Below are 23,838 nucleotides of genomic sequence, written 5' to 3' on the forward strand. Positions count from 1 at the left end.
AACTGGGCTGTGCAGCAAACAAGTCTTCAACAAAAGCTTGTGAGTTGGTACACACAAACATGGCACTACATTCCTCATCCTTTGTTATCTCACTGTCCCCTCTCTGCCCAAAAAGGAACTCCAAGTCTTCAGGTTCCAAGCAATATCCCTTCTCTTCCACTGGGCTGCCTTTGGCTGCTGCTGCTGCTCCCTGCTCAGCTACCTCTGGTGTTTCCTCCTGGAAAAGGGCTGCACTCGCTGCCACTTCTCCGTCACACAACAGCCTTGTTAAAGGCTCAAGTTGACACACAGCCTTCAAGTTCTCAGAGGAGCCCACATGTTTTAGAGGCTCCTCCGAGTCCCGCAATGAAAACTCACTTTGTGAAGGCACCCAGGAACTATCTATGTCCTCCATGTCATTAACATGGCCCCCACAGAGGAGGTTTTCTTTATCCAGTTCTGCAACTTCATCCTCAGAAACCAGCTCTGGGACATCCCAGTTGGAGAAGTCAGTCCGTTCTGATGGGTTGAGCTCATCGCAAGCCTGCAGCTCTTTCACCTCAGTGTTCACCATCTCTTTTGCCAAGTCAACATCTGGTTGGGAGTCTAGCTCCTCAGCAGTTGTGGCAAGTTCATCATGGCTCGGGGATGCCTCCTTTGCCTCATAGCAAATGACAGGCTGCATTTGCTGCTGCTCAGTTTCTCTGCCTATGGCAAGAACATGGATGCAAGGAGGTGGTTCTCTACAGCAAGGGAAATCAACTGAAGCCACATGTTCACCCATGGCAAAGTCCAACAATCCTTTGACCCTCTGGCTTTCTGCGGGATCATGACCTGCCAACAGTTCTGCCCCATACTCCTCTATCTGACTAACTAAGGATGAGAGTGATTGTTGGGATACAGCATCTTTTTCAAGAGGAGGACTGGAAGACGTCACCTTTTCAGAGTCACCAGAAATTTCCCGTTCAGAGTAGCACTCTGAAAGGGTAGCTTCTGCTGTACTTACTGCTTGAGAACCACATGTGGCATCAAAGTCCTCCAGATCTGAGACCACAGCAGAGTCTGCCATGCTGACTTCAAGGTGAGTCAAGGGCTGGGAGGCTCCCGCCAAGTCCTTCTGCATGCCCAGCCCTTCTGAACACTGATTAGCATCCTGCACCTCCAGATCACCTGGAGCCACTCCATCCCCTCCTTCTTCGAGCATGCAAAGCGTTTCTAGTTCAAGGAACATCTGCACAGAATCCGTGTCAGAGAACTGCTCTGGGGCAAGAGAGCTGGCACAGGCTTCTAGGCCAGAAGCAAATTCCTCCTCTTCCACTTCGGGTGCTACAGCTTCAGCATTGCAGGCACCAGCCTCCACCTCCTCCTCAAGAGTAGTGTTTAAGTCTTGGTGCGTTTCCTGGGGAACGGGAGCAGAGTTGACAGCTCGCAGCTGTGAGTCATCCCACAGCTCCTGCCAGTGAGATGGGTGGTTAGAGGTCCCTTGGACAGCAAAACTCTCTACAGCTTCCGTAACTGTCACGGCTGGAACACTTAATTGTTCCTTTTCTTCAGAAATATCTGTCAAGCAACAACTTCTTTTCTCAGCAGCCTTCCCTGACAGCAAGCCTTCCTCCCACTCCTCCCCAGCCTCCATCATGATCAATCGCTCATCCTCCTCAAACTTCAGCTCCGACTCAGTCTTTTCCCGGAGGTTGGGGGTGATGAGAATGCTCATCCCGGGGTCCAGGAGCTCTTCACTCAGGCAAGGAGACAGTGGCACTGTTTCTATGACACAGTCTGTGTTGTCTGCCTCCAAGGTGTCATGATGCCCACTGCCAAGGCCTGCTCTGATGGCATTTTTCATCACCCTTGGCCACGTGGCGCTCGAGAGCCTGTGGTCCCGCCACCTGCCGCCGGTCATGTCAACTACCACGTCCTCTGGTCCCAGAAGAGGCTGGCACTCATCCTGAGACAACTCGCAGAAGGCTTCGCTTAGCTGCTTCACTTCCTGAATTTCTGGAACTCCAGACAGTTTGGGAATGTGCTCCAGGGTCAATGGCTCTGACATGCATTCCCCCTGGTCAGACAGCCTAGGGCTCTCTGCCAACATGGCAGTGGACTCCTGCTTCTCTTGCAAGGATGGGTTGGAAACTCCAGCTTCTGAGACTTCACTCAAGGAGGCCTCAATCCTCTCAGCAAACTCGGGGAAATTGGGTGGCATAAAGGACTTCCATGACCGCCTATTGACATTCTCCTTCTTCTCCGGGTTTGGCCGCCGCCTTGGGGGTGCCGGTGCTGACTTGGAGACATCACTACTAAGTTTCAAGGCATCAAAAATGACCCTCTCGTCTAACTTTTTGCTCTCAGGTGCCTTTGATTCAAAGACACTAGGTGCCCCTAAAGTCCCATTGCTAGAGATTGTGCTGCCATCCCCTTTTTCAAGGGTACTCTTGGAAGGCTGGCTAGTCTTGGACCCCTGATCAATTTGCTCATTTATCCTCATGGTGTCGTAGATGGACCTCTGAGGGACGTAACAGTCTTCTATATACCCATCCTCATCCTCTCCTTTCCCCAAGCAAGCAGGACTCTGCCTTAAACAGTCAGGCCTGCTGAGTGGCTTGCCCATACTTTTCAAAAAAATAATAAGAGAAAATAGAATAGAATAGAATGGGGGGGGACCCCGCAGAGAAGAGTCCCACAACAAGCAAAAATCCCTCCCCTGCCTCACAAGCTCTCCATTCAAAGTAAAAAGAAATAGATTACGGTGGAGCAGGGTGTCTTTTGAAAATCCCTAATAACGACTTGGGAGGTCACAATTTTGTATTCCACAGAAGTTACAGAGCTTTCCAGAGAGAAGTCATCTTCCACCGTGGAAGTCCTTGAAAGAGGCAAGGCATTCCATGGCTCCTGCGGAAACGCTAGCAGTCCAAGGCCAACACATAAAGCCGTTTCTGCCGATCGCTATTTGCAAGCCCCCCGCCTCCTCCGGTTGCTCGGTAGGGCTGCTCTCCTTAAGGCAAGTCTTCCAGCCCGCTCCGACAAAGCCTCTTCCAGAGGGCGCCCCGGTCGGAAGCTCAACAACGGCGACGGCGAGGAAAAGGCCAGCTCTCGGGAAGGCGGCCGCAGAGCGCGCTCTCCTGGCGGAACAAAGGCCCGGCCTCCCGCGCGCCTCCATGCCCGGGCAGAACAGCGCTTTGCAGAGGCTGCTTCGCCGGCCCCTCGGCGCGGCGCGGCTGTCTCGGACTGCGCCTGGCGGCGGAGATCCCTCGCGGTCCCAGCGCAGGAAGTTCTTCATGCCGGGCGACGTCGGGCGCCTCCAGTCTGCCCAGCATCCTCGGCCGGCGGGCTGGATAGCTGGTTCAGCGCCGCTAGGAAAGGCCCCGGAAGGTAGACAGGCAGGTCTCCCCGTGCAGTCTGGGAGCGAGCTGGGATCTCGTGGCGAAGTCTGCTCGGCGTTCCTCCCTCATTCAAGGGCGGCGGCAGCCAGCGGACAGAAGCAGAGGCGCCCCCGCAGGGGACGGGCCGGGACAGCCGGCTGCCGGTGTCTTCTCCGCCGGGCTGCTCTCGGTTCCTGCCATGCTCGGGCCGCGCAGACGGAGCTCTCCCCGCTTGCTCGCTCTCCAGGAGGGAAGTTTAGTTGGAGCCTTTTGTGCGTCGCGGCTGCAAGAGCGGGGCCCGCCTCCCCCGGCAGCCGTCCCCGCCGAGCCGAGCCGTGGGCTGCATGTCAAGCGAGCAGGAGCAGGAGCCGCCGCCGCCGCCCCCTCTTCTGTGCTCCCGAACGGGGCTGCAGCTGTCACAGCCCTTCTCAGCGCACAAACTTCTTGCCGGGGGAACAAAAGGCTGCACGGCGAGGCTGGCTCGGATGGAGGGATGCAGAGCGTGCGATGGCTGGCTGGCTGGCAAGCCGCTCCTCTTCCTCGCCCTTGGAGGAGGGCCGGCGGGGCGAGACCAAGCAGCAGTCCGGCCCCCGCCCGGGAAGCCCAACTCCGGCAGGAGAGCTCCGGCCCTCAGCGCCAACGGCTGCGAGATTCCGGCTGGGCCAACAAGCTGCCAACTCCGAGGGGAGGGGACGCGCCGAGTGGCGGGGAGGGAGAGAGGGAAGGGAGGAAGGAGGCGGGGACCAGCAGGCGAAGCGAGGCGGAGCGGGAGGGGCGGGGAGGAGGTAGGATGGGGGCGGCCTTAGTGAGCCCCAGGCCAAGCGGGCTCGGCGAAGCCAACGGCCACGGTCGGATCGAGGCGCGGAAATCCAGCCCCGCCAGTCAAGGACCCGGCCGCTCAGCAGCGGAAAAGACGGCTGGACGCTGAGACCCACGCGCGCTCGCCAGGGCGCGAGCCTGGTCCGCGGGGGAGAAAAGGAATCTTGCTGATTCAAAGGGGAGAAACAACCCCTCCCCCGCCTTGTCTGGGTCTCCCCCTCCTCCTCTGCCCCCTTCGCCTGGGACGGGGGTCGCAGCGCAAATCCCTTGACAAAGAGCAGCGGCACCCGGGTTCCCTCCAGCGCGCCCCTCCGCTGACTCCAGTTCGCGGAGGCCAAGACTTTTTGGGGGGCGGGGGCGGGGAGAGACGCCTTGCGATGAGCAACCTCCCGCACGACTGCCAGCGAATCTCTCTCCACCCTCTGTACGGCAAACAACCGTCCCCCAAACCAAAGAAATATAAGGTTCTGCCGCAAAGATGGTGGAGACGTTTCGTTGGAGCGTGGGAACGCGCCGCCTGAACATGTGCAGAGTGCAGAGCAAACAATCCTCACAAAGCTGCAATTTTAACTAGGGGGAGGAAATGATAGTATCTCACCACTGTCTTCCTCCTAGGTATACAAAACCACTATTATAAATTGCTGACATTGGGTTTTTCCTGGAGAGGGCAGGGGAAATAACTTTCAGATGAGCTTATTAATATGATGGAGCAGGGGAGGTACCTGTGCAGCGTAAATCCCTCTTCCTTAGCTCTTATTTGCTATCCAGAAATTGGTTAAGGAGTTGCAGGTCATTTAAATCTCTTGCAACCCTACAGCTTTGAGAACACTGTATATGAAAGCATTCTTATTTCTTTCTTTTTTTAAAGCACAGGTGTGCATGTGTGAGAAAACAGCAGGACAGGGTCAAGATGTGTCTTTATGTGGAAATGTCTGCACAAAGGTATGCTAGGATATTTCAAATGGGGCCGCTAAAGTTTCATAGTTGCATTTCAAAAGCGTAACATTTCCCTTGCAACACACCATTTTAGGGGGGGGGGCATAGCAAAGACCCAACATATAACTACATGATAGGATTAAGCCCTGTGAAGCAAAGAATAAAGTTCCTCTTTTGGGGGCCTTTCTCACACAACATCACACCCACAACCAGCCCTCATGGTACTGTACACTTCCAAACAAAAGCATGTGAAGAGTGAGCCTCAGTTAGTAAGGTATAAAGCCACACATGAAAAGCTGTGATTCTTCTCCATGCCTCCTTTAAATTTTCAGGGCAATATGATGGAGACAGATAAGTGGGGGGCAGATGGAGAGGAAATGCAGCAAGCTTCCCACTTTAGCTGTGGCTAGGGTGGGGTTGCATTAATGAATCACAGCATATTTTGGTTGTGCTGCTGCTGCTGCCACCCCCCCCCCCCGCAAGGTGGGGTGAAATGTAGGCAGCATCACCCCCAAAGGAGTGAAAAGAGCAGCCCTGCAGTGACATGCAGTGGCTCATCCAGAGGCTCAGTTTGGGCCATGAATCTTCACAGCATACAGTACTTGTTTTTACTGCAAGAGCCCCTGGCTGGAGTGCCTCTGACCATATGCAAACACTTCCTCTTCAACAAGTCACTCCCTGCAAATCTGGCTTCCCTGCAACATGACTATATGCAGAAATAAAGCACCAAGAGTAAGCAAAGTCGAAGGTTTCTAGCTCTAGCAACGCTGCACAAAGCTAGGAAGGACTCCGCTCATACCAGGTGTCCCCGGCTTCTCCCTGGAAACCAAAAGCACAGCCTGCAACACTCTGTGGCTGGTGAAGGGAGTTGCTGGTAGTCTTGGGGCAAACACTCTTTCAGGGAAGATTGTCTACCTTGATTTGAGGAACCCACAGTGAACACTTGACAAAGCACAGATTTCCTCATGATACAATCTAGAAATCATGGCCAAAGAGCAAAAAGTTGCCTCATCTGCAACAGCATGTTCACACATCTTCTCCCCACAAAACCTGCAAGGTTTTGATTAAAAGCAGCAACTGAACGTGGATTGTATGGGTAGGGGGGAGAAGTGGGTGAGTGCAATTCACTTTCCATGCAAACATAGCTTACACTCCTACCCAAGAGATTACCCTCCTAGGAGCTTCCTCCCATATTCAACCAAAGCAATCCAGGCCACAGGTATGCTGCAGAGAGCAGGTGCACAATCGAGCGAATCAATTCTGGGGGAGGAGCGATTCTTGTCAATCAAATTGAACTTTAAATATGATTTCCTCCCCCAAGGCGAGGGAGAAAACTTGGCAAACAGTTAAGGGATGGGCCAAGTCAAGGTGATCCAGATTTATCTGCTTGGATTCTGGTGCCACAGAGCATTCATCTCATTAACCAACATTTCATTGCATCATTTATAGTACCAAACAGGAAATTTCACCACCAAAAAGCCCTATAGCAACGGCTGCATACAGAGTTAGAGAGATTGCCAGTCTCCTCTCTTCCCAGAGCACCACCAGCCAATATACTGTTTTGTGTGCACACAGAGACCCCCTTCCTGGCCTTTCCCTTGCTTGGCTCAAGAGCGCAGTAGACAGCCAGACATTACAGTCAGAGAAGAACGTCTAGGCTAGCTGTAATAATTGGATGCAGCTGCAACAATAATCTGGCCAGTAGTTTCACCAAAGCAGGCCCTTCATGTGCCACCGCCGCCTTCACTGTTCAAACTGCCTCCAATTGCGCAGGGCCAGTTTTTCATTTTTAACGGCTCTCTCAGCTTCCTGCAGGAAGAATCTGAGGAATTCCATGTGAGGTTTCCCCCCTCGCTTATAAAAGGACGATGTGTTGAGTTTGCAGCCAGGAATTCTTTGGCTATTTCCTCATCAGGTCACATGCCAACAAAAGGAGTGCCAATGTACATTCATTCCCCTCCTCCTTGGAAGAGGGAATGTAGGCCTAACCCCTTCCCCACTAAAATCAAATATGCGTATAAAGATATTGATATCGAAATTGGTCTGTCCTTCATCACACGAACTGACTCTCTTGAAGCTAAAATATTTGCTTTGAACTGGCATTAGTTCAAGCCTACTTGACGGTCTTGGAAAAATTCCAAGTAGCAACAACTCACACAAGATGCCCACATATAAGAATGGTAACATTTCTTCCACTCCACCCACTTCCTTGAAATGGTCTCTAAAATTTCAGCTCTGGCAACTAAGAATCTGAAATATCTCTTCCCCCGCCCCAACTGATTCTTTAAGATGGGGTAGGGAACCTGGAGTCTAAATACTGCAGACCACTTTCTGGTCCTTGAAAGTCTCCACAGGCCACACCTTTCACTGGCCCTGCCTAAAACCACTATCCTAGAACAGTTTTGCCTGGCTGAAATGTGTCCTTGAACTTGGATAATGCCTCTTCCTTGCCTGGAGACTGGAGAGATAACAGGGAGGGGTGTGTGTAGGAACCAATGTCTCCCTGCTCCTGTATCTGTTTTTCAAAAACCTGGAGGGACATTTTACCTGGTGGGGGAAAATCATTTTGGGTTCATAACAAGAGGGCACTCCTTTAAATGAATAATGGCTACTTCCTTATATGACCGTCTTCAGCACTTTGAGTGTTTTGCGGTCCTTCCAATAAGATGCTCTGAGCACCCAGAAGATTGGCCCAGCTGCAGGAGACTTGGGCGGAGTACAGGATTTCTGAGGGATCCATGGGGACCATGGTTCCTTTTGCATTTCTTGCAGTGTGGTGTAGAAAGACCAGCTAAGCAGCCAGCTGTGGCACTGAACTATATTTACCTGATAGAACTTCCAGACTCTGTATCCTCTAGCGACAATTTAAAAGGAAGGGAATGAGAGAGAGGGAGAACAAGCCAAAGGCACGTCTGCTAATTTCAGTTTATTTGTGGGATTACAGTATGCCTGGTGAGCAAAGAATCCCAAGGCAAATTCAAGCAAACTCCCAAGCCCACATGCACAGCAAAGGTTTGTTAGCTCAAGAGGCTCATCCTTTTGAGCAGCCCCAACCTGGCACCTTCCAGATGTTTTGGACTACAACTCCACCAGCATGGCCATGTGATGCTGGGGCTGCTGGAAGTGGTAGTCCAAAATGCCTAGAGGACAATAACTTGGTTAGGATTGGGGGGTGGGGCACTTTGAAGCCAAAGTTGGTTTCCTTCTGTAACCAGCAGCTTTTCACAAAGCATTTCTTTAAAAGGAGGAGCTGGGACTTTGCCCACTGTTGCACCTGGGTCCCTGCCTTGTTAAAATTGATTGCAGGGTTTGCTGTAGTAGCTCAGCCGTGGATGGAAAGCAGTCTACATGCTCAGAAGCACAGTGTTAATCCACATGTTTGGGGAATGTGGCTTGTAGCCACAGAGCTACAAGCAGATTCCAGGACTGTGCTCTAGTGAGCCACTGAGCAAATTAATCCTACAAACTGATCTTAAGTAGGTCTGTCGAGCAATTAATGAATAGCAGTTGATAACTCACAAGGCAGGTGGTATGAGGCTGCTTCCTATGTTCCTGACTCAGACCCTTGGGCCCATCTAGCACAGTACTGTCTACACTCACTGGCAGGGACGCTCCAGGGTTTCAGGCAGGAGATCCCAAAGTCTAAAATATTTGTACTGTATTGAGACAGCAGCAGTGGCATTTTAAAGCACACTATTAACAGGAAAAGACCACCTTCAATGTTTTCTTTTTCTCATTTTTTATGACAGTGGCACACTGTACTCAAAATAGCCTCAGAAAATAGGTAAGTGGGGTTTTTTTTAAACTCTGCTAATTAAAATCTGTTCCCATGGATTCATCAGCAAAAAAATTAGTTGATTGATCTACTGATTAAATCAATTAAAGCTTGAAGCTCAAGTTTTAAACTGTGGGTTGTGTTTCATAAACAAGGCATAAGAAGACTGTTGATGGTTACACGGCACCAAGGATTAGAGCAAAAACCCCTATTTTTCCTTCAGAAGGCAGAGCACCTCCATATATGGGGCTTGCTGGGCATGCAAAAGTATACAACACAGCCTGTATTTTGCTTATGGGCCTTGCCTCGTGCACCCCCCTCCACACTGCCCATTTGCAGACTTCAGCACCCTCCTTATCCCTATCTGCTAAACAACTGCACAACAGCTCCTCCAGGCAACAACACAAACTGCTTGCCCGGACAAGCCACATCAGGAGGCTATTTGGATGGGTATTTTTAGGTCCCTCATAATGCAACTTAGCAGCTGGAAGTAAGCAGCAAAGCAAAGCACTTTCCTTAAGACTTAATTTCTAAAATGTGAGGGGCCCAGACTCAATATTGGCCTATAAGGCATTCTTCACTATTCCACCTTGGTGTATGAGGGGCTTGAGGCTGCTCAGTGGTGAGAATTCACTCAGCACGTGCCCAGTAACATGTTCACTTCTTTAGAATGAAAGAACATAAGAACAGCCTGCTGGATCAGGCTCACCTAGTCCAGCATAGGTGGACATCCTTTCCTCATAGTGGCCAACCAGATTCCTGTGAGAAATCCTCAAGCATTGCTGCTTCCAACTGTGGAGGTAGAGCATAGGCATCATAGCTAGTAGTCACTGATAGCCCTCCCCTCCATGAATTAGTCTAATCTTCTTTCAAAGTCATCCACATTGGTGGCCATCACTGCCTCCAGGGGGAGCAAGTTCCATAATTTGACTATATGCTGCATGAAGTACTTTCTTTGATCTGTCCTGAATCTTCCAGCATTAATCCACACACTCCAAGGCTAAGCCCATGGCAGTGGAAGCAGGCTCTCATTCAAACACCACCCCCACCCCCGATTTCCTAGGCTCATTCAGCGATCTTTGACTGGATTATGATGGGGTTATTGGGGAACAATGGGGGGAAGTTTTGGCTAACACAGAACTATGATGTAAGGAGACACCTGCTGAGTCAGGCCAAAGGTCCATCTCACACTCAGCCCAGCATCCTGTTTCCAACAATGAGCAACCAGAGGCATCTTGGGAGGCCACAAGCAGGTCAGGGGGGGGAAAAGGCTGATCCTCACAGTTTGTCCCAGGCTTCTGGTATTACCGGTAGGCTGCCTCTGCACTTGGAAGTTCTAGTTAGCCATTATGGTTCTTGGAAGTTCATAAATGTACAGCACCTTTTTCTGCTTTTTTGTCAGAGAGTCCAGTGACCTTACAATCTTATCTGCTTCTTCTTTTTAAGAATAGTTATGGAGATTTTGCAGCAATCTTCCTCAAACTGGTACCCATGAGATGTCTTAAGACTACAACTCCCATCAACCCGAGCAAGGCATGGCTGATTTACAGGCACCAAGTTTTTCACAGGGAGGTGCTCCTCTGCAACCACAGCCAGGAGCATTAAAGTTATCCCAGTGCTGAGCTCTCTGTGATTATGCTAATTCAGAACTTGACACTGCACCTTTGCACAAGCACACACCCTCCTACGAAAGAAGCGGGATTTGTATAATTTATTTTAAAGCCCCTCCTTCACTCACGCTCGGCTAGTACTTACAAAACACAAGGGATTTACTTTATCTTTCCTCCTCCATTCAACCTCTTCCAGCCTCGATCTAGCAGTTCTGCCTGCACCAATCTTTGAGGGGAGGAAATTACATTTCTGTGGACATAGTGGGTAGCTGTGACACAAGGCTAAACCCTCAGCTCCAAATGTGCTCTAGACAAAAGCTGCCAGGCTAATCCCACCCAACTGCACTGCACTGGGCAATTCCTTTTATCTGCTTTGCTCATGACAGACTTCAAACTGATTTCATGTCAGGTCTCAGGCGCCTTACAATCCTGCTTTCCTAAGAAGAAAAGCCTCTTCTCTTCTTGCAGATTGTGGTTAAAGGAAGGTGGCCTTGTCCCAACAGCCAGAGTTAGCATTTCTGCAAGCGATGCAACAGAATTTCCTAGGATGCACTGCAGAAAGTTGCTCCCTGCAGCAGCCCAACCAGGCCATGCCTGACAAAGTGCCTGGATTAAACCTGCTCACCAAACTGACTGAAGCCCACCAGGCATAGATCAAGTCTTGCCAGATGCTAAGCCACCAGGCAACAAAACCAGGAAGTTTCTGGAGCCCTACAATCTGGCATGGTCCATTTAAGGAGCATATTTCATCCACAGAAAATAAGGAAGCACAACACCACTGAAAGAAAGTTGCAGCTCCAATACAAGCTTCTCTTTCTGCCATTGGAAGGAATATCATCTCACGGTGGTGGCAAGCCCTTGTTCTAGCTCCTTTGGGGAGTAGTGGAAGAAAACTGGTCTATATATTACAGCAACCCATGCCCTGCAATCCTGGTTACAATACCACGCAGAGAGAGTGTTTTCAGTGTCCTCAGATGTGACATTTGGCACCAGCAAAGGCCACTTCAAGTGACAGGATTAGGGCCACTCCATCAACTCAGCTGTGAACTGCCACAGTTGGGCTTCCCACTTGCCCATAACTCACCCTCTCAGTGCCATTCCTTCTGGTTGCCCAACATTTACTATTTTGAAGAATTTGTACCTAAAATTGCTCACTCTCCAGCACTAGATCCTATACTGAAGAGTGGCCCTCACTTCAGCCATCCCAGGGAGTGGTGGACCCTTCCCACTGTCATGCCTTCATCTATTCCTTAAACTGAAACCCTGCCTGGCCTTCTGACAGGCTGGGAGACCCCTATGTAAGCTTCCCACCTTTGCAGCTCATCCAGTCCTTGGGCATTCTGTTTGCAATCTCCCATCTGCACTTCAGGCCTCTCCTGGGTCTCCCACCCGATTAAGAGCCCCCTCTGATGCTTCATCTGGGTTGGCACTCAGCTGAGCTAAACCCTGGGCTTGTTTCCTTAAGGTTAATTTTCTTTTAAACATGTACCAAGTGCATTCTTCTTGCCACTAAGTAGCTTGCTTTAACAGACTGGAGATTTTGGAAGAGAGCTTCCAGGTGAAAGATGTCAAATTTGAGCCCTGGGCACCCAATTGTACGTACAACATACACTCTTCTATCTCCTTTTCCTTTTCTTAAGAAAAATAATCTCTGTTGCCAGCCTCCAGCTCATGAGTCACCTGCTCATTCTTAGTTTCTGAAACTGTGTCGCCTCAAATTTTGGGAAACTATGTAAGTGGACATAAATGACTAGTTTGTTGTCGGGAACCGAAAGCGCCCTGGTGATGCCAACCTCAGATAAAGCGGGTACTTTGCAGAGCTGCTAAGTAAACAGCCTCTTGGCTTGCCATGCCAAACACTACAGTGCTCACAGCTGCTGCCCATTCTGGGACGCACCCTACAGGAAACACAACTCTCCCTCCCTACTCTGCTTGGCAAACTCAGATGCTGATTGATTTCTACAACAGGAAGGTGTGGCGAGCAATGGAAGCTGATGAAGCATCCTTTTATGTTGTTTACCTAAGGGTCAAATCAGATACGTACACATTTCCCCAAACACAAGGTCAACTTGCCTTCCAGCAGGCAGGGCAGCTTGAGAGCTGTTAAGAAGGCAAACACAAATGCCCACCCATCTAAAGCAGTCTTTGCCAACCTGGTCGAACTACAACTCCCATCAGCCTCAGCTACCACAAAGGCTGCTCTAATGTGCTGAAATGCTAGCAATCATTAATCAGTGGATAGGTGCTTGGCTCACATCCTCCAGTTACTGAATCTGCATCTGCTTTCTCTCAGTTTGGGGCATTCTGTGCTCTGAACTCTATGGGGAATGGCCCTGTTATATGATCAGGTGGTCCTTCCAGGATTCCCACTCCTCCTTTTCACTCTTCCCAGCTGTGCATGAGTGCTAACTGTGGTTAGCCACTGGAAAAACACTCAGCACATAAGCAAAAGCATTCTTGCTTATTGCTACTTCGCATGTTGCAGGGCTGAACTTCGCACTGCAAACAAGTCCTGGGAGAAGATTCTAGCCTGGGTACCTGCTCCCTCTTTGTGGGGCACTAGTGGTCTGGACTGGGTACACTGCTCTGCCATGCGGATAGGCTTGTCTTTCCATCACTGTTAATGACCTAGAGCTTTCTACCTTGGCATTATTATTTGCTTCCTTGCACTGGCAAGGGAACATTGATGAGGAACTACTGGCTTCCTATACTGATGCAGCCAGAAGAAGAATCCGCGGCAAAACTGCACAGCATCCCTTTCACTACAGCCCTTCCCCCAAATAGGACATATGGGCCTGGAAAACTTATTAGCACAAGTTTGATCAGACGGGGAAACCCTGCTGATTGTGGTGCTGCCCGGCTCATGTTTCTCTGTAACAAGGCCTCCTTGGTGGTGAATCCCCATTTTTGGAATACCCTCCCTAGTAAGGTGTGTCCAATTTACATTCAGGGGGCATTTGCTGACTGAAAAGATGCTCTTCCCAGCAACTTTGTAATTATTTGCTGTAAGGATATGCAGCTGTTTTAAAATGTTTTTAGGTGACCTTAATGTTTATAAAGAGGTTTTTATTTTATTGTAATTGCATTGTTTTACTACATTGTTGATTACTGCTCTGGACTCCTTTCAGAGCAAGGGTTAGGCAGAAAATTAATTAACAAATAAGCAAACTAACTAACTGGAGAGAAACTGAGTTCAGCATCAACTCCCAAGGGAGCCAGATTGCACCACATCCAGAGAGAGAGAGAGAGAGAGAGAGAGAGAGAGAGAGAGAGAGAGAGAGAGAGAGAGAGAGAGAGCGCAAACTGCAAGACCGACCTCTCACCAAAAGGCCAAGGTCATGATTAATCAGGGTTTTTTCCCTGTCTTCCACAGAACGAACAATGGCAAGATTCTTTGGCCGGTGCTGCTTTTGGCAAGCGGAGGCTGTCTGGGTTCCTGCTGGCTTCTCTTCCAAAGCACTTTCATTCCTTGAGTAAGAAGGGTGTTGCCTGACACAACACATTAAGACTTCTTACTGGAGCTGGAGAACATCTCTGCTTGCACACAGATCTATTTGCAGCACCTGCACATTCACACATTAGGAAGGGGCCTGCCACCCTCAGCGCCATCCCCTTGTTACTTATGTGCACGGTGCCCAGGTGTATGCTGGCAAGAAGGGGGAGGAACCATAAGCGAACATTTAAATGCAAGGAGTCTAAATATAAAGTGACTTAATTAATTCAGTCTGATTTGATTAAAGTTTAAGCTAAAAGAATTAAACCTTTCTGATAATGCCAGTGCCTCTGCACTCATTGGCCAAGGCATTGGAAGGGATTTGAGAGCAAGCTAACTTCTTCCTGAACAACCAGAGAAGAACACAGATGGGTTGAATTATGCACCTCCCTTTCAGAAGCAGGCACACCAAACCCTTTTGCCTCCTCTCTTTTTCTCCATGAGAACATTAATGGGAGAGGCCGGAGGCACCCCCCCCCAAAAAAAAACTTCAGGGGGACCGGGGCCTTAGAGCCCTTCCCTTGCCCCCCAATTCAACTGGCTTCCAAAAACAGCAACTATTTCACATGGGAGAGCCCCAACTCAACCACAGTTTTAACTCTGCAGTCAATTACATTGATTAATGCCTAATTCATTTCAGTCTTCTGTTATAAAGCACTATTAACATGCAAGGCACATCTTGTTTGTCATCGCACTTCCATTTTGCAGATGGAGAAGACCAGGGGCCCTTTCTTCTGCATGGAATCCCCCCGCCACACACACACAGAGTCTTTCTTTTCTTGAGCTCACTGGGCCAGGTAACTGGAAAACAACAACAGATCATTTGTTCACCCTTATATACACATCCACAGGCACCACCCATAGAAGCAAGGTGGGTGGGTAGCATGCAGACCTTAATCTTGGCAGCATTTCCACTGTTAGAAGAAATACACCATCACCACCTTGTCACCCCTGGAAAAGCCTGGCATCTACAGGTGAAACTCGGAAAATTAGAATATCATTGAAAAGTGCATTTATTTCAGTAATGCAACTTAAAAGGTGAAACCAATATAGGAGATAGATGGATGGCATGCAAAGCAAGATATGTCAAGCCTTTATTTGTTGCAATTGTAATTATTTTTCGTTAGGCGTGTCAATTAAAAATGGAATGTAATTAATGAAATGTAATAGTGATGTTTATTTTTGTATTATTGTAACTATTTGTTTCATTACTGTGGAATTCCCAAAAGAAAGCTTTTGTAAAAATTAAAAGAAAAATAAAAAATAAAAAGTTGCATTACTGAAATAAATGCACTTTTCGACGATATTCTAATTTTCCAAGTTTCACCTGTATTGTTAGGATGGATGAATAGGTAGAAATGTGCATACTCTATGATATTTTATAAGAAAGAAAAAGCTTTGATAAGAGAAGAGCAACAACAGTGGGGTATTTTGGGTGAGGGGCAGTACAGGATGTCCATCCAACCAAGAACAAAGGTGCAGAGGTTGGTGCCTGCTTAATGAGGCACTATGTTGGAAAGTCATGAATGGGAGGCACAGGTAGGAACCAACAATGCAAAGCACCTGGAGGAAAGAAAAACACCCTATGGGCTGAGCACTAGATGTTGGTCCAAGGCCACCCAGCCAAATGGGGCCCAAGTGCTGCTGCTCTCTAGCCACTGGATAGAATTGCCCACAGCCCCAGTTCTAACGCTGCCCCCTGGAGGTGCTGGTGCCATGACTTAAAGAAGGTTAGGCAGCTGGGTAAGAGGAAGCATTCTGTTGGGTGATGATGGCCCTCAAAACAGCGAGGCGGTGGCAGCAACAGCAACAATTTAAGTGGGCCTGGAAAGCATCCAACAAGGAAAACAAAATAGCTACCCTGTTCACCTCCCTCCCTCCCACCCCTTCCCCACCCCCAGCTGTTCAGAGCTGGACTGGAAGGAGCCAATGCACATCAGAGAAGGGTTAAAAATATTGCCAGCTGGGCCATCCGATCTGGCAAGGCAGAGGAATGAGCAAGGGTGGATTTATCAGCATCCCAGCATCCATAAAGACACCAGGATTACAGAGCAGACGATTCCTCCTCTTGCTACCCAGCAGAGCCAATGCAGCCACAGAGAAACTAGGATTTCAAGTTACAGGCATAAAAATGCCAACCACGGGTGCTGGTTCATATCCCGACTATGCCATGAAACTCACTGCCTAACCAATTTCAAAGTGTCTTGCAAGGCCATCATAAGGTTTAGGTATGTGCAGTGCTTCACACATCCTCAAGCATCCTTTCCCAACTTCAGCCACTTTGGACTACAGCTGTGCTGGAGGGCACCAGGTTGAGAGGGCTACTTTAAAGGACGACCTCATGTTAATTGAAATGATGGTAACTGGGCCTGCTGCACTCTGCACAATTGCCCTGACAAAGTCAGCCTTGGTTCTCTATGGCCAAAATCGGCATCCAAGAATGTAAACTTTTATGAACCCCCCCCCCTTAAAAAAAAAAAAGCCCGGGCAACTGTGGGGATAAGTGCAGGGCAGCACCCAGGGCTAACCCAACCACAGAAGCAACCATCCAAAGCATTTTGGAAAGGTCCACCAAAACATCCTCTTCAACACTGGAAAGGCACTCGTTTTGGGTGCAGGATGTAGATAATTTATCAGCACAGATCAACCTTTAGATTTAGGGGGTGGGGGAGAGGGAGGAAGAGATGGAGAAAGCTGCAAAATAATTACTCTCCCAGGCACATCTAAGTTGCAAGGTGTTAGAAAGGTGGGGAAGTGTTCGGAAGTGTTAATTCAGCAGTAAAATCCCTTCCATTCAAGTATAACTGAATCCTATATGAAAGGTAAATATCATTTACAAGAGGGAAAAGGATCACCACTCCTAGCTTTGTGGACAAGGAAGTCAGGGGTAATGACTGGTGAACTAGTGGGCATTTGCAACAGGAAAGCCTCACCTCACACCAGGGTTTGCACATTTGATCACAGAGGCAAAGGAAGGCTTTGTGTGCAGACTAGACTAGCCTCACTCATGGTCCGTTTCAGGCTGGAATGATGGGCTACTCTGTCCTACATCACCATTTGTGCCTTTTTGTTTCTTAACACACAGGAGCCCCTATCTGCCTCTTTTGCATAAAAACTGAAAAGCACGAACCATTCAGAATAAAACAACAACCACTCAGCCTGCAAAGGTGATGATGTTTGTGTGTGTGATGGATCTAGCCTTTCTTCCTTCTCCCTCATGGCCGCCCCCACAAAACGGCTCTATTGTTAGCCGAACTCCCGTTCTGCCAAGAGCACGCAGGTGCTTTTCAGCTTTTGGGTGGATGAAACCACTTGGAAAATCTGCATTCAATTTCATCCCCCTTCTGGCCACAGCGCCTTTGTTCTTGCAGTTATTATACAAAGCTGGCAAAGGATGGCAGCCAGACAGACAGCAAAAAGGAGAGAGGAGGACTTGCGGGGGGGGGGGGGAGAAGAGGAGGAGGAGGAGGAGTAGGCGGCGGCTATGGTTCTTTTAGGGTTGCCAATATGCAAAATCCCATTTGCAACAGGGCACTGGCTTCTTTTCTCCCCCAAAACAAAAAAAGCCATTGTAGGGGAAAGGAGCTCATGAACAGGAAACCCTTGAATGTATTGTCACCATTGCCACTAATACATTTCTTGAATCCCACCACTAGCCAGACCACAGAGGCAGCTTGGGCCCTTTCTGGTGGGGTTACAATCTGCACAAAGCAGGTGAAGCTGAGGGGGGAGGAGGATAAGGGACAAGTGTAGGGCTCAGTTTCAGTGCCAAGACTCCGCAACATACAAGGGTGAGGTATTCATCCATTGAAATGGATGTTGGCTGGCAAACAGGCTGGAGGGGAGAGTGCCTCTGAGCATCTGCAGAGTTTCTTTCAGTCATAGGTATTTATTTCTTGGGCTATGAAGCAGGCTGATTAACAGGCCTTGTTAGATGGAGCAAGAGAGATGAATCTGAAGGTGAAAAGTGAAGGTGTGTGCTTGTTTTTGCTATAGTTTGAACATTTCATCATCTTGGAACTTTTCTGAAATGTTTTGCTGGTTCTTATTGTTCTCATGATCCCACTCATGTCACCCTGGCAAATATACATAAGTGTAAGATTAAAAATATTTTTTAAATCAGCCTTCCCCACCCTGGTGCCTTCCAGATGTTTGGGACTACAATTCCCATCAGTGCCAGCATAGGGAATTCCGATAGGAACTATAATCCAAAACATCTGGAGGGCACCAGGTGGGTGAAAGCTGCTTTTAGCAAACAAGCAAGCCTCTTTCTTAGTAACGATTGGAGTCTCTTTGGCATCCTGTACGCTGCCTGGCACATTCCTGAGGCTTATTAAGCACCAGACAACCATATTTTTGGGTGTGTAGCAGCAAGCGTGGAATTACATTGGCATAAGTGTAAGTGTGGAGGGGGGGGGCAACTGAAGATGAACATCAGCCTTGCATGAAGTCCTTTCTGGGTCTGGCTGGCTGCTTTAATGTATTTCCTTGTAACCAGTCATAGTCCCATCCCCCTACGCTGCGCATGGTAATTTGCACTCTTAATCAAATAATTGGAGTGATTAGGCAATGGATGGTTTGACTGCAGATTAAAAACAGAGCTCCAATAGACTGGAACCAGCCATCTGGTCTCTCTGTGTGTCTCTTTGCTACCTCTCAGTGACTCTTCAGAAGCTTCTGCTGGGGAACACCAAGGCATCTCTGCTTGCAGGCGCACACCCCAGTTTTAACCTACCCTCCTCCATAACTCTCTACCTACAGGGTTCAGGTTTTAAGGCCTGCACAAGCCACAAGTCCTGTCTCCTCCATAGCATCCCACCGACTGTGATCTTCGCCACAGACCAAGCACACCTTTTTGACCGCACCAACCATGCACCAAATTCAGACAGCAGAAGCAGTGTGAGAAACTGAAATATGAAAGCTAGGAGATAAATGCCACCTTAAACCGAGTTTATGAGTGCAACAACGGAATGCCTAGGTGCGCTTTTTTATAACAAGAATGCAAAGCTGAAAATGAATGAACTGCAGCTAAAATATTATGTTCATTTTTCACATGGTTTAGTCCCCTTGCCCACACCCCTAATATTCTTAGGAGGGTCTCTTCTCCTGTCTTCTGAGTGTAGCTGGAAGTGGGGAAGCAGAAAAAGGTCCTCCTTTCTTTCCACTCTGCAGTTTTAATCTGAAATTTTAGGTGCAGTACTGCACCCAGAGCTCAGAAACTGCTTGCACTAATGAAATTCCCTGTGACAAAATGCACCTAGAACAATGGGAGTTTCAAACACTGAGCAGAAGCACTCACCAGGGACATCCTCAGTAGCTGTCCCTCCCTCACAAACTCACTAAGAGCCCAAGCCTGAACACTTTCCATGAATCATATCAACACCATTTGGCCTGGGATGGATTTGGTGGGCTAAGATTAAGCCAGCAGCAACCCACCTCTGCCCCTAACCCATTAGCCACCATTAAGAAAGGCATAATTCTCCCCTTCCTCTCTGCTCCATATCTGCAACATGGGGCAGTAACAGAGGCATATATTCCTGTGACATAATTTTTTTCTTACTGCTTTTAATGCTGAATTCCAAATTGTTGCAATTGTTGGTGAAGGGCGGATAATACTAATATACTAGCACTAATTATACCACTGGACTGGTGTAAAGATTACAGAGATAACGTGCTTTGAAAATTCAAAAAGTGTTGTATAAATGCTATTACTAATTCAGTATTAGCACTTTTCATTTGAGAAGCAATTTTACTCTGGAGTTATTGGCTGCAAGTCTTGGCAGCAGATGTGACTTGTCTAAGCTGCCAAACAAAAACAAAACTGAATTTGATGCTCTCCAGATTTGGTGAGTCCCAGGGACATTCATGACTCTTTCCCCTAGCAAAGATCCCCCTTCATGCCATCACTTCACCTGAGGCATCACAAACATGAAAGCATATGGAAGGCTGTGCCAGCAGCAGCCTTCTTGCTCTGTGTCCTGGCTGTCCTTGGGGTGAGTGAGCTGCCCAGGGACGCAGGCCATGTAGAAAGGATAAGTGTTGCCCTCTCAGGGCCCTAATCAAGTACAGTGGTACTTCGGGTTACGAACGCGATCTGTTCCGGGTCGCAGTTCGTAACCCGAAAAGTTCGTAACCCGAAAAGGGCCCGAAACGCCGTTTTGCGCATGCGCAAAGGTGCACGGCGCTTCTGCGCACGGCGAAAATACTTCCGGGTTTGCGAAGTTTGTAACCCGGGTTGTTCGGAACCCGAGGTGTTCGCAACCCGAGGTACGACTGTATATTGGTTCGGGCTGTAAATACTTCCAGGTGAGGCCTGACCTATTGCACCTGAGCAAGAACCAGGCTCTGAACTTTTGGGTTTGTCTCCCTGCCATCCCCCACTGCTGCCCTTCTGCCTGCACACACATTCCAGTCCTTAACCCTTTGGACTAACTTTGGAGAGCAATTGGCTTTGCCTTTGGCTCTCCAGTGAATCTGCCCCAGTGTTTTCTCCAAGTTTGGCCCCAAAACTATGAGGACTTGCAATAGGCACTACAGATGCTCAGCTGCCCACAGTCAAGTGCTACCGGTAACAGCTGGGGATAGGAGAGGTCAATCAGCAATTGAGAGGATCAGCGCAGTGTACTGGTCAGAGTGCTGGAGACTAGAGTTCAAATCCCCGCTGCGTCATAAGGCTCACAGGGTGCAGAAGCAGCTTGGAGGATAAAATAAGGAGGGGCCGGCTCACCCATGAGGCAAGATGAGGCAACTGCCTCAGGTGGTAGGATTCACAGGGCAGCAAACCCAGCCTCCAAGGAATGCATCCCTACAGCTGCTGTCATGGTGGCATCAACAGCTGAACCTTAGAGACAAAATCTGCCCCCCCCCCCGGTTGCCTCCATAGCATCCTCTTGGTGAATGGGTGGTGCTTCTGGTCTCCTCTACTCTTGTTCACTCACCCCTTCTTCCCTGGTGGTGGTGGGTGCAATTTTGTGGTTCACCTAAGGTGCCAAAATGTACTGGGCTGGTCCTGGGGCCAGCCTTCAAAGGATATAAAGAATTATCTCCAGGACAGGAATAACAGAGCGCTCAGTGACTGGGAACAGCACTTGGAAGGCTGCACGTTCTTCACACCACCCACTAAGCACCTGCCTCATGTATAAACGCTAAGAAATGAACGGCTATTTTGATAGTTTGGGGGGTGGGGCTGCAATTTGTGTCAAGGATAGCCTTTTCCTTCCCTTCTTAACACTTCCCTCTGCCAATCTGCAGCCTCTCTTTTGCAGCCTCAACAGCAGCAGCGGGGGCAACAGACCAGAGCAAAAAGAAAGGCAACAGGTATAAAAATCAGATTGTGAGGGCCCTCTTGTCTTACACAGTCTGAATCTGATGGAAGTTGCAGCACCAAACATCTGGAGGGCACCAGGTTTGCAAATGCTGCAATTGGGAACTCAAGGTAAAAAGCAAGCTTGGGGTTTTTATTTAAGGGTGGTGAAGGTAAATGCAGGAGAAGGTAAACCAATTTTGCACTCATAGGATGTTTGAGAAGGGGGATATTCTGTTCTCCAAGCTATGGAAATGAGCCTCAGGAGAAAGCTCTCCCAGTCAGAGACCCTCTTGGGGGTGTAAATATAGCCGACAGAGACAAATCCTTTCCTCCCATTGTTCTAACTTCCTGTGAGCTCAGCACAACACAGACCCCCCTATCAGCCAGCCGGCTGCCAATCCCAGTTTCTGCAACATGAGAACAGCAGAAGAAAGTCACAGAATTGCTGCAAGCTCTGGGAATAGAAGCTTCTGGGTTGGCGCCTCTCCAGTCTCTGTCCCAAAGGAAAACACTTACAAGCCCAGGGTGTGATTTCATGCTGATGAGAGAAACCATTCAAAGTTCCTTCCCCCACAGCAGGTTCAGGAGGCACCTGAACTCTCCTTTTTTGTGAGGAAGGACAACTGTCATAGTGACCCTGCCCTCATATCACCAACTCTGAGTGAATTGCTTTATGCATTAAATTGTTTTATGTGTTGATATTTTGTCAAATCAATTTGAAACTTTTTATTGAATAAAGGTAAAAGGTAAAGGACCCCTGGATGGTTAAGTCCAGTCAAAGGCGACTATGGGGTGCAGCACTAATCTTGCTTTCAGGCTAAGGGAGCCAGTGTTTGTCCACAGACAGCTTTCTGGGTCATGTGGCCAGCGTCACTAAGCCACTTCTGGAGCAATGGAACACCGTGAAGGAAACCAGAGTGCATGGAAGCACAAGAGACCACCACCAACATCATCATCAGGAACAAGCAAGTTACACAGTCCTTCTGTATTCCTGGTAATTACCGGCACTTCTTCTTTGGTTAAAAAGTGTGACACTTACTGTAACAACTTCATAGTGAGTACTGGCAAGTACCAACACCAATTTTTCTAGGAAAAAAACACACTGCTAGTGCTGAACAGAATTTCAGGCACTTTCTAGACCTTATGATTTCAGAGACTCTTTTGTGAAGTGGCCTGGTGAAGCCTAATAAGGACTTCCAGAGATCAGGTAGTAGTGTGATGTGGCAGGGCAGGAAAGCCTTAGGTGACCTGCAGTGTTCTCAATAGTTTATAGTCTTCATCCTACAGCTCCCATCAGCCCCAGAACCAGACAGGCTACCCATAGTTAGTCAACATAAACTCCCTCCTCTCTATCCTTTGAAAACTTGAAATCTTGGAAGCACAACAAATTCCACATATAGTTCAAATGATGCACACACATAATGTTTTAATCCTCTTTTAAAAATATTATCACTTTTTAGATTTTTCTTCATTTTGTTTCATGCTAGTTTTAATGTAGGTGTTTACTGTGAGCCGCTTATGTAAAATAAAAATAAAAAAATAAAAAAGTTTAATAAATAATAATAATAATTTACAGTATTCTGATTGAAGGGTTAGGATTTCCTTGGTGCAGATGATATACGTTACCAGTTACTAGAACTGGAAAAATTGGGGAGTCCACTCCCCAGGCTCTGCATGCCATCAGATATAGCCATGCAGTGGACCCCATGTGGACCCCAACCCCGTCAAACGTGCTCCTGACTGAGATTAGACAGGCCCCCTCCCTGCTGAAGTTGAGGTGATTGACAAACACTTTCCTGTTTCAGCAAACATTTTAAGGTAGGCATTCTAGGATGAATTATAATTGTTCTTATACTTTGTATGACTAAAAAAATCATTTTATGTACATCACTTAGAAATTCTAAATATTAACCAGTATAGTAAATAAATAGCTATTTTAATTGTCTCTCCCCGCAATTGCAATTTTACTTGTTATAATGCACCCTGCCTGATTTATGCATCATGGCTGGGCAGAAATTATTAAATAAATAAACATATCAAGGGTGAAATTACAGAGGGTCCTCAAAGCCTTCTACTCTCCACACAGAAAACCCAAGTCACAGTCCTTGCCCCTTCCCAACTTTTCCATATCAGACAGGCCAGCTAGAGAACAGCTCCTTCTCAATGTAAAGTTTGCTCAATCTCAGTTTCCAATCAAAGGCACTCAGGCTAGGAGGAGACCAGAGCCTTACGCTTAACTGAGATCAATTCACGGTGTGATTCACGGAGATTGTTAAAACGTCCCCTGTCTTTCCTGGCAAGTGGAAAAGTTCTGTGTTCAAGTCAGTTGCCACAAACAGCAAGCCCAACAAGGCAATTGGCTCAGAGTTACTGCACAGCAATACATCCTCAAGAGTAGCGTTTCTCAGACTTCTGAAGCACACTTCACTTTTGCAGCCAGCAAGACTTTTGTTTAAAGTAGAAAAGACACACCCTCAGAGGATGTTCCTCCATGATTTGTGATTCATTTATCTGGGTCCAGGCTCTGCAAGTGGGACAACAGCCAGGCTGTTTCCCCAGAG

The 23,838-nt window shown here is 48.3% G+C and overlaps 1 protein-coding gene across 18 annotated transcripts in view; it reads right to left on the reverse strand.

Annotated features, from left to right (window-relative positions):
* The window catches only part of MACF1 (microtubule actin crosslinking factor 1), a 291,507-nt gene that overhangs the window by 58,496 nt on the left and 209,173 nt on the right, over window positions 1–23,838 (reverse strand). The gene's annotated exons all lie outside the window — the stretch shown is intronic.

This window comes from Zootoca vivipara, chromosome 6 (assembly GCF_963506605.1).
Source record: "Zootoca vivipara chromosome 6, rZooViv1.1, whole genome shotgun sequence".
Classification (NCBI taxonomy): Eukaryota; Metazoa; Chordata; class Lepidosauria; order Squamata; family Lacertidae; genus Zootoca; species Zootoca vivipara.